Source organism: Schistocerca piceifrons, chromosome X, assembly GCF_021461385.2.
Source record: "Schistocerca piceifrons isolate TAMUIC-IGC-003096 chromosome X, iqSchPice1.1, whole genome shotgun sequence".
In the NCBI taxonomy this organism is placed as follows: domain Eukaryota; kingdom Metazoa; phylum Arthropoda; class Insecta; order Orthoptera; family Acrididae; genus Schistocerca; species Schistocerca piceifrons.
In genome coordinates, this window is record NC_060149.1 from 45,476,760 (window position 1) to 45,495,459 (window position 18,700).

The window sequence follows — 18,700 nt, forward strand, 5'->3', positions numbered from 1 at the left end:
TTTTGTATCTCAATACATAAAATTGGAGCAAACAGTGATCCCATATTTCAAATGTACTTTCCTATTCAAAATGGTTCAAATGGCTCTGAACACTATGGGAATTATTATCTGAGGTCATCGGTCCCCTACTCTTAGAACTACTTAAATCTAATTAACCTAAGGACATCACACACATCAATGCCCGAGGCAGGATTCGAACCTGCGACCGTAGCAGCAGTGCCGTACCGCACTGAAGTTCCTAGAACTGCTCGGTCACAACGGCCGGCGTACTTTTCCGTCAACCCAAACAACAGGATATGCAATAATAAGGTAAATGTTCCATTTACAGATTTATTTAACGTACTATTCATCAGATATGGAATATAGATGTTGTGATCTGAAGGGAAGGTAAAATGCTAGTATACACTTTGCAATAGGAATGTCTGCAAGGCAGTGATATGTCGAAGTAAAATGTTCGCAGTAAATTTCAATGCTTTGTAGCTGTAAACATTTCCTTTCCACTTGCCGTGTTATTGCAAAGGGGTACTCAGTTAGCCACTTCTGTTATCAGGAACTACCGCCGCAGTTTCATTATATTCTTTCGGGCAAGACCAGCAATAATACATAGGCACTTAAGAACCTATAGCATGAACTGAAGTTAGTGCAGTGCGATGACTGTAGCTTAAATGTCCTTAAGACGACAGATGCAGTTTAGCAGGTAAACAATGACAGCATAATGCTAGATGGGTTGAACGGGTGCACATGAATGGAGGTTGCAATAGTAGATAGCATCACCTGCATCGAAGGAACTGGAATGAGTTCCAGTGTCATAATGTTGATCGTAATAGGTATATGAGGGATCAAAGGAGGATTAAACTCCAGTGGTAAAAGTGATAGTGGTAGCCAATGCTCTACAGTCTCCAAGAACGGTTGCGCTTGGTATTAGTAAGATTATAATTGGTACACTTTGTGTCTTTGGGAAACCAAATTACGTTGTGGTATTGTAGCAAAAAGTAAAGATTTTAAGCAAAAAGTTCAGCTCGAGTTCCTACTCCAAGGGACGAAACTCGAATGGAGTTTCTTGGTTGTACCAAATTTAGTCTTCCCTTTAAACTTGGGTATGGACTTTATAAAAGCACCTCTGGCAATTCTGGTTATCAGATGGGGATAAGGTGTGTTACAAGCACTGAGACGTGTACACCATGGGTTTCGAGAACAAATTCGTCTTCAAGAAATTCACATGGACTGTTTCAAGTTACGATATGTGATGCAAGAAATACGGGTTGAGTCATATGATCGGTATGAAAATAGGAAGTAACATCCGTTTGATATACGGGAATTTCCAATGAAAGAAATCAGGCAGAATATACAGGAAAAGGTCACAACGATACCAAATGCAATTTCCGATGAGAAGGAACAGTTGCTCGTGATTCTAAGTGAGCATGCATAAGTGGTGCTTTAAATGTTTTCAGTACAAATTCGAGCTGAAGGAACGCACAAAAGATTTCGTCCACCGTATATTATTTTATGAGCACACCGGGATAAAGTATGTGCTGAACTATGAAAAAATTTGGAACCAAAAGTTATCGAACCCGCAGGCTCATTTCATTAAAATCCACTAAAGGTAGTAGAGAAGAGATATAGTTCAGTTAGCTGAGATAGCAGATCAACACCACCATTAAACCGGAAACCGATCAGACCAAGAATATAGAAAAGCTGCGCCAGAACTTCCACAGAATACCCTTGGTTTCAACTTTAGTTCTTTGATCTATGTAGCCATTGGCGTATAGAGCTTGAGCCATCCTGTCGCCAATATACGGTATTTTTAAAATTTGGACGTTGTTACAGATTTAGATGCTCGCTATTAATACTCAGTGTCACATGCGGCATTCATCTGTGCGCTCAGCAGCATCCTGCAATAATCATTGTTGGATCAGGTGAAAAGGGATCTTTTAAAAGCTGGAGCATCATGGTCGGAACTCAACAAAGTACTCAGAGGCCTACTTGCTAACATTCAAGAGGATGGTGTGACGGCCCTTTTAGAGAAATCGAGTCCCTGTGTGATGCAGATCAAGTTCCTCAGACATGTCATTGTGTTGACAGCATAAACCCGGACGTGTCGCCATTACAGTCAGTATGTGAGTATCCCACACCCACCGCAAAGAAGCATTTATGTGGTTTTCTGGGACTCTTAAACTTCCATAAGCGTTTCATCATCATGCAGGCGTTGTCCACCCCACGCTTATGAGGGCTGGTGGGAAACAAATCTCTACTGATATGGGACGATTCTGTGGCTAAAGAGATTCAGGCTCTAAGGAAGGAACTGTTAGAGGCACCATTCCTTGTGCATCTGAACTTGTCTAAAGTATTCTGCATGATGATGGATAGCCCTAGGATGGGACTGGGTGGGGTTCTGTTCATGGAGAGTGTAGAATTCTGACAGCTTTTAAGGAAAGGAATTGTATGCAGTAGTATAGACCTGTAGAAGAGCCATGAAGACCATTCAGTTATGGAGGTTGAGGCTCTTGCAGTAGTCTGAGGCTAAACGAAATTCCAGTATTACTTGTATGAAAGGAAGACCTGGGTATTTACAGACCACAAGGAATTGCAATTTCTGTTAAACGCGAAGTTCTTACATGGGTGCCTGCTTCGCCGGGTACTGTACCATCAAGAATTATCTTCATGTTTGCTCATACCCCTGGTTCTGTGAACGTTCTGCTTGATGCACTTTAATGTTCACCCATAGACTTATAAGGAAATGCCGTTGATGAGCTATAAGATAAACATTTTAGTCTCTTTTATACGAAAAGCGTGGCGTTCAGGAACTTCGCAGTGTATTCACACTGCGACATTGAGAAAGAACAGGACCATCGTCTCTCACCGTAGGGGTTAAGGAATAATGTAAGAGGCACTGAAGAGACAGCCATCTAGCGAATCCATCTCATGAGGGAAGGCATCATGTTTCAATGACCCACCTGGCGTTGTGGCCGTGCGGTTCTAGGCGCTTCAGTCTGGAACCGCGTGACCACTACGGTCGCAGGTTCGAATCCTGCCTCGGGCATGGATGTGTGTGATGTCCTTAGGTTAGTTAGGTTTAAGTAGTTCTAAGTTCTAGGGGACTAATGACCACAGATGTTAAGTACCATAGTGCTCTGAGCCACTTGAACCATCCAATGACCCAATTTAGATGAGTCTGTCTGCTGTGTATCCGCAAGAACTTGTTAATAAATTGATTTGCTATATGTACATTACGAGACATGAAAACATTTTTAGGCATTATGTGCCACATGCAACTTTTGCAATATGAAATGCAGAATCCGGGGGTGTTGGCAAGATACAAGCTATCTCAGAAGACGAAACCTACTACTTCATTCCATGAGACACCGCTGTGCCAGAAAGATTATGTGAACAAGGGGCAACGAACCCCCTAGTGCCTCTTTCGACATTGAGGATTGGACACTGCTGTGTGCTTGTTACCATCGAATTGTCTTCAAAATTTGTAACTTTGGCTCCTTTTCGCAAGGAAATGGATAAAAATGTGTCCATTGCCCTACAGCGAGGACTTTTACGGCAAATGGGAACAGTGGAAGAATTGATCTCGGGTAATGGTCATAAATTTCGATCTCGGTGTCGGGAACCTATCTTGAGGATAAACAAGATTCGGTAAGTCTTTCTTTTGGCTTTCATGGACGTAGAAACCACATAAATAGGAACATCCGTGATCTGGGCACTATCTACCGCCGGCCGGGGTGGCCGAGCGGTTCTAGGCGCTACAGTTTGGAACCGCGTGACCGCTACGGTCGCAGGTTCGAATCCTGCCTCGGGCATGGATGTGTGTGATGTCCTTACGTTAGTTAGGTTTAAGTAGTTGTAAGTTCTAGGTGACTGATGACCTCAGAAGTTAAGTCCCATAGTGCTCAGAACCATTTGAACCATTTGAACCACTATCTACCGCCTACATTGAGGAAAACAGCACACCTCATGCGACGTAAGACTTCCAGGACGTTAGGCACTAACTTCCTCATGCTGCCACCAGGATGTCTCTGGTCACCTACTCACGAATCAGCTGCCAGAGGACAGGATCACGGAGCTAGTGGAATATCCACCCAGCGAGAATCGCCGTCACTGAGGTATTATTACCACAGCTACACAAATGATTTGTGAAACAGGACAGAAATGTTACGAAACACCCGTAAGAATGGGAATATCCGACAGTATCAAGTAGGAAAAAGGCACTTGTTAAATCTCACATGTGATTCAACAAGCTAAAGTGGTTTAATAGAGAAATTCTTCCCACTTTACTACGGTTCGCTACATATTCAACAATTTGTTCACAGCAACGTTATTGACGTTCAGTCCATCAGATTACGTAAATCCGGTGGTATATATCACATAAGTAACGTGATACCCTCATAGACTAATGTCCCAGGTTTAAGCGACGCGTATCTTTAAAATTAAGTCTATGGGTAAATAAGGTTATAAGAGCAAAGAAAATTTAATTTTTAGTTTGATTACGCTTTTTGCTATAGTCTTAAAAGTTAAAGCAAATGAGAATCACACTCAAGCAATTATTTAATTTTTGACTTCACTGTACATACAGTTGTACTTCTATGATTAAGATGAGATATCGTTCGCAGAGCAGTAAGTTGGTCCGAATAATTTTTTTGTGGAGGTAGTGAAGTAGTTTTGTATGTGACAGTCCGGCAGTATACAGGGTAAGCAATCTGTAGAGCGAGCGTGCTGGCTCATGCCTGATGAAATCTTCATTACACATCAACGGCAGTGGTAAACCTAAGTCTGTGTTGTACAGAAGTGCTGTCGTTTTAGTTTAGTAAGTAGGTGAATGAAGTTCTTGCACCCGTGAGAAACAATGTTAGAGGTGGTAGCTGACTTGACACTGATCTGGCGCGTTCCGAGGGAGTTACAGTGCTTTTGCCATGAGTGCTGAGATGAAGTTGATTTGGCACTCTCTAAGGTATGTGTAGACCATTTTATGAACTTAAGGTTTCTTGTAATGTCTCACTCAAGCAGTGAAGTGACGACTGGAGAGGAGTGACAGCACTTACATTCACAGATGACTGATATAGTCTTGTAGCTGTCTGGCGTCCAACTACGAATCTTGGAGAATACGCGCATAATACTGTGACTACTTTACATTTTGTTTTACCTGTCGAAAGCAGAAGGTGGAGAGCCATTGAATGGTATGGAGGAGAAGAAGTAGGTAAGATACTAATGAGAGCTGTGATGCAGTAAGAAGAAATGTCACATAATTTGCAGCACTAGACATTCATATATGCACGAGGTGACCAGAACAAGTGAAGGAGGGATTGAGGCTGCTCGCAAAGGGAGAGTTGCAAAAGGAATGAACTAAGAGCGAATAGGTAATAACCATGTATTGCAAAGTGAATTAAGGTTTCAGAAAATATACATCACTTGATACAATTACATATTAGGTAGTGTTTTAACAACTGATATACAAATGTGATGTGAAGGATATGCATTCAATTTTCTTGATAATGATGGTATAAGGCAGGGTGACGACCACTTCATTAGGAAACGATCGATATGTTATAAGATAATCTTCGTGATCCAGTAGTATAGTTGGGAGCATGAAGAGTGTCAGATTTAACTGGCAGCAGCTGTTGCGCTTTTTTTTAATTAGAGGCATGATAGGAATAAATTAGTTAACCTTCTTGAACTAACATACTAACCCGGCTGAGCGTCAGTAACGAAGTATTGCTTCCTTACAGGAATCTTGTGTGTGGTTGGCCCTTTGATGATATTAAATATGTACCTTGAGGGCGAGAATTGTTAAAGGAAATGTTTAATATGCATAATTTGGCATCGTGTCCCCTAAGGACACTCTTGAATGTATTATCTGAGTCCATTCAGAACAGTTCTGGCACAAGGTGCTGTTTTTCGATTTCTCATTCTGTGCCTTTGTGGAGGTAGACTTTTTTGTATTGATCAGTGAAGTAGTACAGAGTTATCTTGTAATAACAATATGTGAGACACAAGAACAGAGAATGCTGTACCAGATTTGTGCAGATGGTGTAATCAGTCAAGCTACATGGACGTCAGAGAAAACTATGGGCATGACACGTGGCTTCTAACATTCCGATATTTAGTGGTGGCACATGGCGACACGCAGGATCCTGCTGAGGTGCCAGTTGTGTGGACTACATTCTGAGGAGAACAGAGGTCCATCCACCTATGATGCCCGAAACCTGTCTCCGTCAGTGGGTGGCACTGCAAGGAGCAGCCATCCAGGGCTACGCTGCAGCCGACTGTCAATACAGAGCCAGCTGATCCTAGAAGGTGACAGACTATGGTCATCCAGTATTAGCTTGCCGCCATGCTGCGTGTCCGCCTACTGCCAAAACATAGACAGCTGATCCCATGCCAGGGACTGCAGCCGTCGAGAGCCAACCGGCCAATACGTCCCGTGCCACACCAGCTGTCAACAGACTGGCCAGCTGATCCAGCAATGATGACAGATAGACGCTTCACCGGTGCGACTGTTTCCCCAGCCTACTGCTGGCCTTGTCAGTTCAGCACAGCGTGGACATTAGTAAATGCACCTAGACATGTTGGTAAGGTACATAACGTTTAGTTACAACAGCAACATCGTGCTTCAACAAATTGCCTGACTGAATCAGTGGCACAAGGCATGACTAATCCCAGAGCTAAGCTCAACATTCTTCTCAGTGTGCGAAGCTACAAACTTTCCTCTGCCGAGGCATCTTTGTTCGCCCTAAGGCAGTTCGTAATTCACTTTTGACGGAACGCCACGCCAGATGTCTCCAGCCTCACATACCTGTCTGTTTGGTGGAAAAACACTACGTTGCGGCCCCCTGGCGACGCAAACTTTCTTATCCTGAAAATCCGGCAGTTCTGTTCATTCCTGTTGGAATAAAATATGCAATACCTCATGGATACAGTTTCACACAATGGATGAGAATCTTCTGTCCTTATTCCTGAGGCAACCTGTGGCACATGACGATTAGAGGCACGCAACGCTCCGGTAACCTGCAAATTCACGAAATTCCCATGGCGGTTGATATACATGACGACGCTTATTCCGAGAAGCGGCAGATGCAGTCACTGACAGAAGAGGCCTTTTCCCCTGCCGCTTAACGAACCGTCCAGATTCTGCTACCCGCCAAGAGCCAGTTTCTTATGTCAATGCCATGTGCAGATGGTGACACCATAAGTTTTTATTTCAGTTCATCTGCATAGATCTTCAGTATATTCATGTGGGATAAATGATTTTTGTTTATTGTTTAATGTGTTAATGTCATTTGCAATTAGACTGAGCTCAGTATTCGAATTTTACCTGCCTTGAACGATAATTAGTTTCTCTACTTGAAGCTTACCAAGTGACATATGGTGTGCATTTTGTTTTCAGGCGCGTTGATGTTACTTTTCTGTAGACTGGGAAAAGTACTATGTTTCCTTTTAGAGTTTTAACAACAGTAGTGTTTGTCGTGAAATTATGGACCAGGTTCTTTAGTGCGTCGTGTACAATAGATAACGTAAGTATATTCATGAGTTGTATGAATCCTCTTATCACTCCTCTTCAATTTCATTAACTCATTTTGGTCACCGTCTTTTGCGATTGAGTAATGTAGTGCATTTTCTCATATGTGATGATTTTTCGATGTCGTATATAATTTCACTCTGTAATTTTGGTCGTCGCCTTCTGTGCCTGACGTAGGAGGATTAAGCGTATGTTCTGGTGTTGGATTGGTTTTTCAATATTTTGCATATTTTCTTTCAAGGATTTCGGTCGTCGCCTTCTGCGATTTACATTACATGACACAGCTATGAACTAGTGTTGTATTGATTTATCAGTGTCTTATATATGCTTGTACACTTCCTGTTAATGTAGACAACCACTTGGGTCATTGATATAAATGTTTGAAATTGTAATAAGTATGTGAATATGTCAAATAATGAAGTTGTTTCCTTTAAATTTGTATCTGTCATCTGTATTTCGGTTTTTACGGAGAAGTTAGTGCTTAGTTGAGAAAGCCATGTCTGGTTTCAATGACTGGTTGTCATTTGGAGTAAATTTCTGAGATTTTGGCAGGACGGTTTTTGGTTGATTGGCCCTCACAACTCCGGGAGCGGCTATTTGTCGTCGGACAACAGTCGCAAATATCCAAAAAGCGAAGCCATATCTTGCAGAATAAAACTGTTAGGAGATTTCAGATTGGAGAAATGAAGTAAGCGACCTCTGATTGGTGAAATGGTGGTTTTGGAGGGCTCACAGCACGAAATAGGAGAGCGCAAGTTTCATCTTTTGAGGAAAGGAATTTTAAAGAGTCAGGCGATTCGGTATTAGGAGTAGGATAGTCGTAGTCAATCTCTGAAGCTGGTGCTGAGTCGAAGTCTGGACTCGGAAAGGAGCAGTCGATATGAAAGCTGATGGGCCGTGCCATGCCACAATCTGACTCCACCTGCAATTTCGCGACACCTTGTTTACCGCTATTGACACAACTTTCGCAGCGAAACGATGTATCAAATTCTCATAGGATGATAGGCGCTTGCTTCAGATTTTTTAATCAGTCACTGTACGGCGACCTCTCGCCCCTGATTTAACTCTTGATGATTCTCTTTCGTTCAACTCCTAGTCTTCCAATGCAACCATCACCACCAATTTAAATTCACGATTAGTAGGCAGTTTACACGATTTCTTATCCATTCAGCTTATTCTGTGACAACTTTTCGGTCCATTTCTTCCTGAAGATCCATGATTACCACGAGTTCGCATATGTATAAGAACACATTCTCCGGTGACGAGTATTTGATCCTTGTTTGCTCTGAGCAATCATTTGCATTTACAACACATAAGAGGTACATATTTGTAAACATTCTTCATTAAAGTAGCTGATAGTCCTCATCATTATTCGGTAATAATCAATATTAGTAAGGTCCCACAATACTCAGTGCACATCAGACACAAATCAGATTAACTAATTGATTAGATACTTAACTACAGTGGTGTTTTGGACTAGAAATGTTTCTACCACACTGTTGTGGCAACTTTACCATCGAATGCATCAGGATGACCAAATGTAGAGGGAAGAGGTAGAAGGCATCATATTAAGACTCGTCCAAGCTTTCGAAGCGATTTATTGCTTCTAACTACAGTGCCCCCATTCCTCCCAATCCGCGTCACTGGGTCCCACAATGACGAAGACATCACTTCGCAGTCTGCGAAACAGCTTGGCACGGAATGGCTTCCTCAACGACCTGTGCATGCACCTTGTGTCGGCCTTGTACGCCAGTGGAGTTGTGGTGTCGTGAGGATGCCGGAAGTTCACTCGGTGGTCTGCGTGCTTGCCAACTCATTGCCGCTCGGTGTGAGCCACAGGCGGCCAGCTGCGTGCTTCTCGCTGGGGTGGCTGGGACTGCGGCAACAACAAGCACCTATGATTCGGCGTCCGAATCTGCGGCCCTCGCCTCGGGATGCGTCTGTAGTGTATTGGAAGCCAGGATGACTTCCCACGATAGCGAGCTGTGGAGTGGCCCGCCGCCGGCTGGCTACGGACCCCGCATTGGCCTCAGAGGGTCGAACCAACGACCCACCATGGACTTGAACGCTGACGCCCCATCTGCTGCTGCATGTAGCTGGTGGTGGAACACGCCCCACTGTCCAGGAGAGCTGCCACATGTGAATCAATCTCGTTAGAAACCCGCACCTATTTACACGCTGCTGTGCGCCTTTGTTTTGCCATATGCACCGCTTCGTGTCACATACTCATAACACACTAAGGTGGAAAGTGGGCCCCTTCTGCCTGCGATTTGTGACATGCAAAGCCACTTCAGCAATTTGACGGCCCTGTGGCCTCTATTCTACTTCGCAACTGTTGGTATGCGTAAGTCATTGCAATTCGGCCCGCACCTGACTGTAGCTTGTGCTCAGAATATTGCAAAAAACTGACTTTCCCTATCCTAAATGGTTTTGATGCTACATTTTTTCCCTCTCTGGAAAGACCCGGTCCCCAGGCCGACCCCTAACTGGCTCTTAATTTGTTTGCGGCGCAAGTATGACATATTTCCTTACTATTAGAAAATTTAAATGTGTTCTAGTGCCCCTTAAGACCATGACATGAAACAAAACGTAAGAATTCCTTACTGGGTGAGCACTGATCGGTCAACTACTTATCTACTCGTGTAACGCCCTCGGTATCTAATCCACTGGGACGTGGACTACCCTTGGTTCCCTCTTGGAATTAGCTCTCTCCCTGATCAGAAAGAAAGCAAGACGTAACAAAGTTGCGGCTCCGATGACACTTGGAATAGTGGTGCTCAAAATGATCGTTATTTGCCGTTGACTTTCCCTATACTGAGCGACATATTGCACAAGCCGTTCGGCTGATATGAGCCCCTCTTGCTCTAAACTGAACTGGTTTACCGATCTCAACAGACCTGGCTCCAGAGTTAGATTTAATAAGATCAGACTCTGCCTTGCCAAAAGCTCTAAAGTCGCTTCTGGCCAGTACAGCTGTGGCTGCGTGACATTCATTGCATGACTCCTGAAATTGACGCTGGCTGGTGGAAGGTTGGTCGTATTATGTTACACTTAGTTCCATTGATTAAAATTCCGATCCCCTCGAGCTCTATACGTTTCGCTTCTGCAAATCCTCCCCGCTCAAAATAACTACTTACTACTACCGAATTCTCGTAGGTGTGGAAGCTCAAATGCATCCCGCCACATTGCAAGCACAATTTTGGCTCCAAGATGTCCCTTGGACAGTCTATTCCTATACCCGTGGCTAAAATAACTGCACCGTACATGTGTCCGGATTGGTACTTACCAACATGGTTGGACACACCATTATTTCCCTCTATAGCAGCTCTGTAATTCCTCCCTTCTCATCTCGGCGTACCGGCTGTTAGCTGCCGAAATCAGCAATACCTACTTTGTTTCACTTCCACAAACTCGCTCAACACTCCCCCTTCCAGAGACCTAATGACAAGGATCACCACTTTCCTTCCACTCTCTTCAAAAGGACTGCTGTCCGCAGCAGGCTATATTCGAAAATACATAAAACATATGAATATACAATATCTAATTAATCTACGCCAACCCAATGACACATAACAGGAATACAAAAAAAAAAACTACAAATACTGTACTACCTTCTGGCTCACAAAGCATACGGTGCTTCATGCTGTACTCTTATCTTCCTGGTTTTGTCTGTGCTTAGCACCTCTTTTCACTTTCTCTTTCTTCCTCTTTCCTTCCAGTGACAAGCGTGTGATCACATCCGGGCAATCCTTAAATGGCTGTAACCACCCAATGTGTACTGTCGTTGTTCTAGTTGGCAGCTGAAGCTGAACATTAACGTCGGATGTGGTTTCAACAACTTGGTGTGGCCATTGTTACCCCGTAAGGAACTTCTACGTTTTCCCTTTTTGCGTATAGGGGCTGGACAGCATTACCCATTGCCCCACTCTATACAGCGGTAAACTTCCTTTCCGCTTGACTGCGACTTCCAGCCTTTCCAAAGCCTTTGTATTCGTCTTTTCTACGAGTTTCCAAGCATCCTGAATTGTCCTTGCGAATTGACGTAGAAATTCACCGGTCCTTCCTTTCTGTAGCCTCACCAAATCAAACGGTGACGGGATTTTTAAAAAAATGGTTCAAATGGCTCTGAGCACTATGGGACTCAACTGCTGAGGTCATTAGTCCCCTAGAACTTAGAACTAGTTAAACCTAACTAACCTAAGGACATCACAAACATCCATGCCCGAGGCAGGATTCGAACCTGCGACCGTAGCGGTCTTGCGGTTCCAGACTGCAGCGCCTTTAACCGCACGGCCACTTCGGCCGGCGGGATTTTTCACCCGTATACTACGTCATATGGAGACAAACCGGTATGTCTATGGACTTTTTCATTATATGTGCTTACAATATGGTTAAAATACTCGTCCCACTGATGGTGATGAGAATTCACATAAAAACTCAGCATCTTCCCGATTGTTCTGTGTACCCGTTCTGTCCTTCTGCTGGCCCATGGATGCAACGCGCTCGTCCTCAATTTCTTTACGTTCAACAATTTACACAGTTCCTTCATTAAATACGACACGAAGTTGGTCCCTTGGCCAGCAATTATTCTCTCCGGTACACCAAACTTCAAAATCCAGTTGTTCACAAACGCTTGGGCGACCATTGCTGCCTGTTGATTTGACATAGCCACCAACCCCACATACCTCGAAAAATGGTCTATTATTGTGAGAACGAATTTGTTCCCCGATGGTGTTCGCCGAAAAGGTCCTAAGACATCAGTCCTCAGCAAAGAAAATGGACAGGTCGCTTCCGGTAATCGTTGTAACTGTATCTGTTTCCGCCTCAAATCTGCTCTCTGTTCACATGGTATACAATTCTTGACATACTGATTCACATCTACTTTCGTACCTCTCCACCAATACCTCTCCTCCACTCTCCTATTCATCGCTCTACACCCTCCATGCCCAGATAACACGTGATCATGTGCTTCCTTTTAAATCTCATCCCTCAACTTCACTGGCACTGCTATACTTGCCCCTAACTTCGTTTCCCTGCACAGAAGACCATCGTACATATTAAATTGAGGCTGTGTCCGATACAATTTGCAATCGTTGTCCACGTCCTGTAATACTTGCCACACTGCTAGGTCATAAGCTAAGACATCTACTTTTGCCACCTTTCTACTCAGTGCATCCGCATTACCGTGCTTCTTCCCAGGCTTGTGCACCACCTCGCAGTCGATTTCACTAAGCCTCACAGCCCATCAAACGAGTCTAGTAGAAGGATCCTTCAATCTCAACAACCACTTCAATGTAGCATGATCTGTCACTACCCGAAATCATCTCCCACACAAATAACATTTAAAATATGTGATTCCATAGATTACGCTAAGCCTCTCCCTCTCTGTTGTTGAGTAATTCCTCTCTGCTGCATTCAACTGCCTAGACTCATAGGCCACAGGATGTTCTTTCCCATCACTTTCCTGACTAAGAACACACCCTAATGCTTGATTCGATGCATCGCATGCTAGTATAAACTCCTTTTCAAAATCTGGAAACACAAGAACCGGACTTGATGTTAACGCGTCTTTCAGTTTGTCAAACGCTTTCTGACACTCTTCTGTCAACTCGAATTTCACACATTTCCGTAACAATGGCGTAAACGGCAACGCTAAATCTGCAAAACCTTTGACGAACTTTCGATAGAAATTTCAAATTCCGATGAATGACTGCAGTTCCTTAACTGTTTTAGATTCCTGAAAGTCCCCTACGGCCTGTATCAACCTCGGATCTGTTCGTACTCCGTCCTTACTGATAATATGACCCAAATATTTTACTTCTTCTAACGCAAAATGACACTTCACCAGGCTCAGGGTCGAACGAACTGTTCTTAACCGGATAAAGACTTCCCTTAACCGCTGTCTATGTTGCTCCATACAACTAGAAAACACTATAATGTCATCCAAATAGACCAGACACTGCCGTAGTTTCAAACCCCTCAAGACACTGTCTAGTAAGCACCGAAACGTTGCCAGAGCGTTTTTCAAACCGAATGGCATTCTACTGCACTGGTCATGGCCTCCAGGAGTAGGGGAAGCAGTTTTTGGACGATCCTCTGGAGCCACAACTAACTGTTGATAACCACTTGTCAAATACATCGTAGGAAAGTACAGGCACTGTCCTAAGTGATCCAAAGTGTCCGCTATGTTTGGAATGGGGTATGCGACCATTACTGGCTTATTATTGAGGTATCCGTAGTCACAGCAGAATCTTTGTTTCTTAGTTCCATCCACAGACTTTTTAGGCACAACGACAATGCCCGCTCCCCAGCAACTATTACTATGCTCTGTAATACCGTCCGCTAGATGCTGATCAATGAAATTCTCCACTATCGGCTGCAAATACCTCTGTATTCTGTATGGTTTACGGTAAACTGGTGCTTCATTCCCTGTTGGTGTTCTGTGCTTACCTAATGGAGCTGCTGGTAACGGCCCTTGTGAAGAAAACAAATACTTAAACTCCCACAATATTTCTTCCATATGCCCTCTTTCTCCTCCTTTCAAATGCTTACTTTTGCCACGCAATGCAGTTATATCGGCAGTAAGTGGTTGATTGCTTCACCTATCTCACGAAAACCAGTCTTCGTCATCTGGCTCATCCAAATTTGCTACTAAGACTCTTTCCCCAAAGTCGCGTCTACAGCGCTAAAATTATCCACATTTACGGGAACTACTCACCCGCCATTTTCCTCCTGTACGCGTAGAACACTTCGTTTCACAAAACAGCCCAATGGACCCCAAACTTCACTATCCTCCAATGGTTCGATAACACATACTGCACCCACAACTAGATTTGATTTCACACTTACCCAAAGCGACTTCCCAGTGCAACTAGACACACACTCATGCAAATGAAGCCTTAATGCTAATGTACGCAGTTCAATTGGTTTGTTCATTACGTTGAATACCCCCCGTGACAGCTCTGCATTGACAAACGTTTCCCCTTGCTGAAATAACATTCAACCGAGTTCCACAGTTCCTTGTCCAAGGTCAATTTTGGCATGATGTTGATGCAAGATATCTACTCCTAGGATCATGAGTAGACCTCTATGCATGGATTAAATTATACTTTCTCTATTCGAAAGTCAAGTGTCACCGACGCCAAAGGCGTGACCTCCTCATCCCCTACTCCACGCTACCTACAACGTGGTGAGTCGAGCTCCGTTCGTCGCATTATATTCCTGGCAGCCACTGACACGTGCGCTCCTGTCTCCAACAAAATCTTAAACTTTTTAGCTCCTATGGATCCTACCACTGGTAATTCCACCTCTGCCTGCGTATTTGTAGCACTGAAATTAAATGGAAACTCCATTAAGTGGATCTTGGGCCCCTCTTCCGTTTAACGCTTGTCCACCTCTCCTATCTCCATTTCTCCATCTTCCTCGATGCCGATTTCCACCCCTTCCTTTATTCCTTGGTGACTGGGTACATTGCCTCTGTACAAATCCCGTACGACCACACTTAAAACATTTCACACCTGCTGTAAACACTGTTTGCCTCTCACGTACCCCTGATGTCAGGTCTACTTAGTCACATTGAATTGCCAGCTCAATGGCCGAATACAAATCTTTCGGAGACCCTTCACGCACTTTCCGAGACAAACGAGCTCATAACCCTCTCAAAAATACATCAAGTGCCCTCTCCTCGGCCTCCTGCAACAGAACACTATTCGCTTTATCGCTCTGACCAAACTCGTAAGCGTACTCATTAATTTCCCTTATCCTGCCCGCAAATTTCTCCATCGTCTCCCCCTGTCTCTTTGGCATCGTACTTAACCTCTCTGAAGTACTGAGCGCTATTATGTTTACTGTACCTTTGTAAAAGCTCTTCCTTTATCTGCTTAAACTGTCCTGCCTTCCTCAAGGCCTCAGAAGACCTTACATATGTCTTCGCTTCACCCGTTAATCTTTTTTTTTTTGGGTCATCAGTCTACTGACTGGTTTGATGCGGCCCGCCACCAATTCCTTTTCTGTGCTAATCTCTTCATCTCAGAGTAGCACTTGCGACCTACGTCCTCAATTATTTGCTTGACGTATTCCAATCTCTGTCTTCCTCTACCGTTTTTGCCCTCTACAGCTCCCTCTAGTACCATGGAAGTCATTCCCTCATGTCTTAGCAGATGTCCTATCATCCTGTCCCTTCTCCTTATCAGTGTTTTCCACATATTCGTTTCCTCTCCGATTCTGCGTAGAACCTCCTCATTCCTTACCTTATTAGTCAACCTAATTTTCAACATTCGTCTATAGCACCACATCTCAAATGCTTCGATTCTCTTCTGTTCCGGTTTTCCCACAGTCCATGTTTCACTACCATATAATGCTGTACTCCAGACGTACATCCTCAGAAATTTCTTCCTCAAATTAAGGCCGGTATTTCATATTAGTAGACTTCTCTTGGCCAGAAACGCCTTTTTTGCCATAGCGAGTCTGCTTTTGATGTCCTCCTTGCTCCGTCGGTCATTGGTTATTTTACTGCCTAGGTAGCAGAATTCCTTAACTTCATTGACTTCGTGACCATCAATCCTGATGTTAAGTTTCTCGCTGTTCTCATTTCTACTACTTCTCATTACCTTCGTCTTTCTCCGATTTACTCTCAAACCATACTGTGTACTCATTAGACTGTTCATTCCGTTCAGCAGATCATTTAATTCTTCTTCACTCTCACTCAGGATAGCAATGTCATCAGCGAATCGTATCATTGATATCCTTTCACCTTGTATTTTAATTCCACTCCTGAACCTTTCTTTTATTTCCATGAATGCTTCCTCGATGTACAGATTGAAGAGTAGGGGCGAAAGGCTGCAGCCTTGTCTTACACCCTTCTTAATACGAGCACTTCGTTCTTGATCGTCCACTCTTATTATTCCCTCTTGGTTGTTGTACATATTGTATATGACCCGTCTCTCCCTATAGCTTACCCCTACTTTTTTGAGAATCCCGAACAGCTTGCACCATTTTATAGTGTCGAACGCTTTTTCCAGGTGGACAAATCCTATGAAAGCGTCTTGATTTTTCTTTAGCCTGGCTTCCATTATTAGCCGTAACGTCAGAATTGCCTCTCTCGTCCCTTTACTTTTCCTAAAGCGAAACTGATCGTCACCTAGCGCATTCTCAATTTTCTTTCCCATTCTTCTGTATATCTTTCTTATAAGCAGCTTCCATGCATGAGCTGTTAAGCTGATTGTGCGATAATTTTTGCACTTGTCAGCTCTTGCCGTCTTCGGAATTGTGTGGATGATGCTTTTCCGAAAGTCAGATGGTATATCACCAGACTCATATATTCTACACACCAACGTGAATAGTCGTTTTGTTGCCACTTCCCCCAATGATTTTAGAAATTCTGATGGAATGTTATCCATCCCTTCTGCCTTATTTGACCGTAAGTCATCCAAAGCTCTTTTAAATTCCGATTTTAATACTGGATCCCCTATCTCTTTTAAATCGACTCCTGTTTCTCCTTCTATCACATCAGACAAATCTTCACCCTCATAGAGGCCTTCGATGTATTCTTTCCACCTATCTGCTCTCTCCTCTGCATTTAACAGTGGAATTCCCGTTGCACTCTTAATCTTACCACCGTTGCTTTTAATGTCACCAAAGGTTGTTTTGACTTTCCTGTATGCTGAGGCTGTCCTTCCGACAATCATATCCGTTAATCTAATCTTGGCTATATATAACAACTGCTCATCAGACCAACCATTCATCAGCGCTGAAGTTTCCAGGTCCTCCACAAACGAACGCACATTCCCAGATGCCTTGCCAGAAAACAGAATAATCAAACTCGGGGCAGCTGGATCAATCTCCTGCACCCTAGGCTACGACTGATCAGATGTGGTTTCCCGCTCACTTCTAGATATTAATTCATTTCTTAACAGCGTATTGTCTGCTGTCAGTTGGGCTACTTTTTCCAACAAAATGCGTACCTCTTCTGATTACGACAGACTTCGCGTCCCTGACTGTGCCATTGTGATGCTTTCGTTCCCAGTTAGTTCTGAAACAAAATATTTAAGTACAAGAATAACACAATTCCCTATACCTCAGTATCATCCTACTTGGTAACATCATACTCAAACAAATACAAAACTAATTAAATACCACGAAAACAGAAAATAATGAATCTTGCTGCCCCAAATACGCTAACACTTATTCTGATGATAAGAAATATTATGCCAATGCAAAATATCTAAAAACCATACTCAAAACCACAAAAAGACAAGAAAACGTCCAAAACGCAATAGAAAACTGGTCAAAACTCACCACAACTTGTGAATGTAATACGGGCAGTGGGCTCAAATGTTGTACTAGACAGACTACATCCGCTATTCTGACACCAAATGTAGTCGCAAATTCTGCCTCCGAATGTATTAGGATGACCAAACGTAGCGGGAAGACGTAGAAGGCACCGTATTAAGACTCGATCGAGTACTCGAAGTGAATTATTGTTTCCAACTACAGTGCCCCTATTCCTCCCAATCTGCATCATGGGGACCCACAATGCTGAGGACACCACTTAATTGCCTGCGAAATGGCTCGGTGGGGAATGGCGTCCTCAGCGACCCGTGCACGAACTGTGTGTTGGTCTTGTATGCCAGTGGAGTTGCGTCGTCGTCGGGATGCCGACAGTTGACTTCGTGGTCTACGTCCTTAACGACTCAGAGCCACTTGGTGTGAGCCACAGGCAGCCAGCTGCATGCTTCTCGCCAGCGTGGCTGAGATCGTGTTGACATCAAGCGAGTGCGATCCTGCGTCGAAATCTGCGGTCCTGCCTCGGGATGCCTCTAGCATATGTTGGAAGAGAGGACGACTTCCCACGGTAGCGAGCCGTGGAGTGACCCGCCGTTGGCTGGTTCCAGACCCCACGTCGTCCTCAGAGGGTCAAACCAGCGTCCCGCCGTGGACTGGAGGAGTAGCGCCCCATCTGCTGCTGCGTGAAGCTGCTGGTGTGACATGCCTTGCCGTCCAGCAGACCCGCCACACTCGAACCAATCTCGTTAGAAACCCTCACCAGGCTGTGCGGCTGTGTGTGCCTCTGTTTTTCCGTACCCCCACTTCACATCACATACTCATAACATGCTAGTTTGGCCAGTGGACCCCTTCTGTCTGTGATTTGCGACATGCAAAACTGCTACACATTCTCCTACA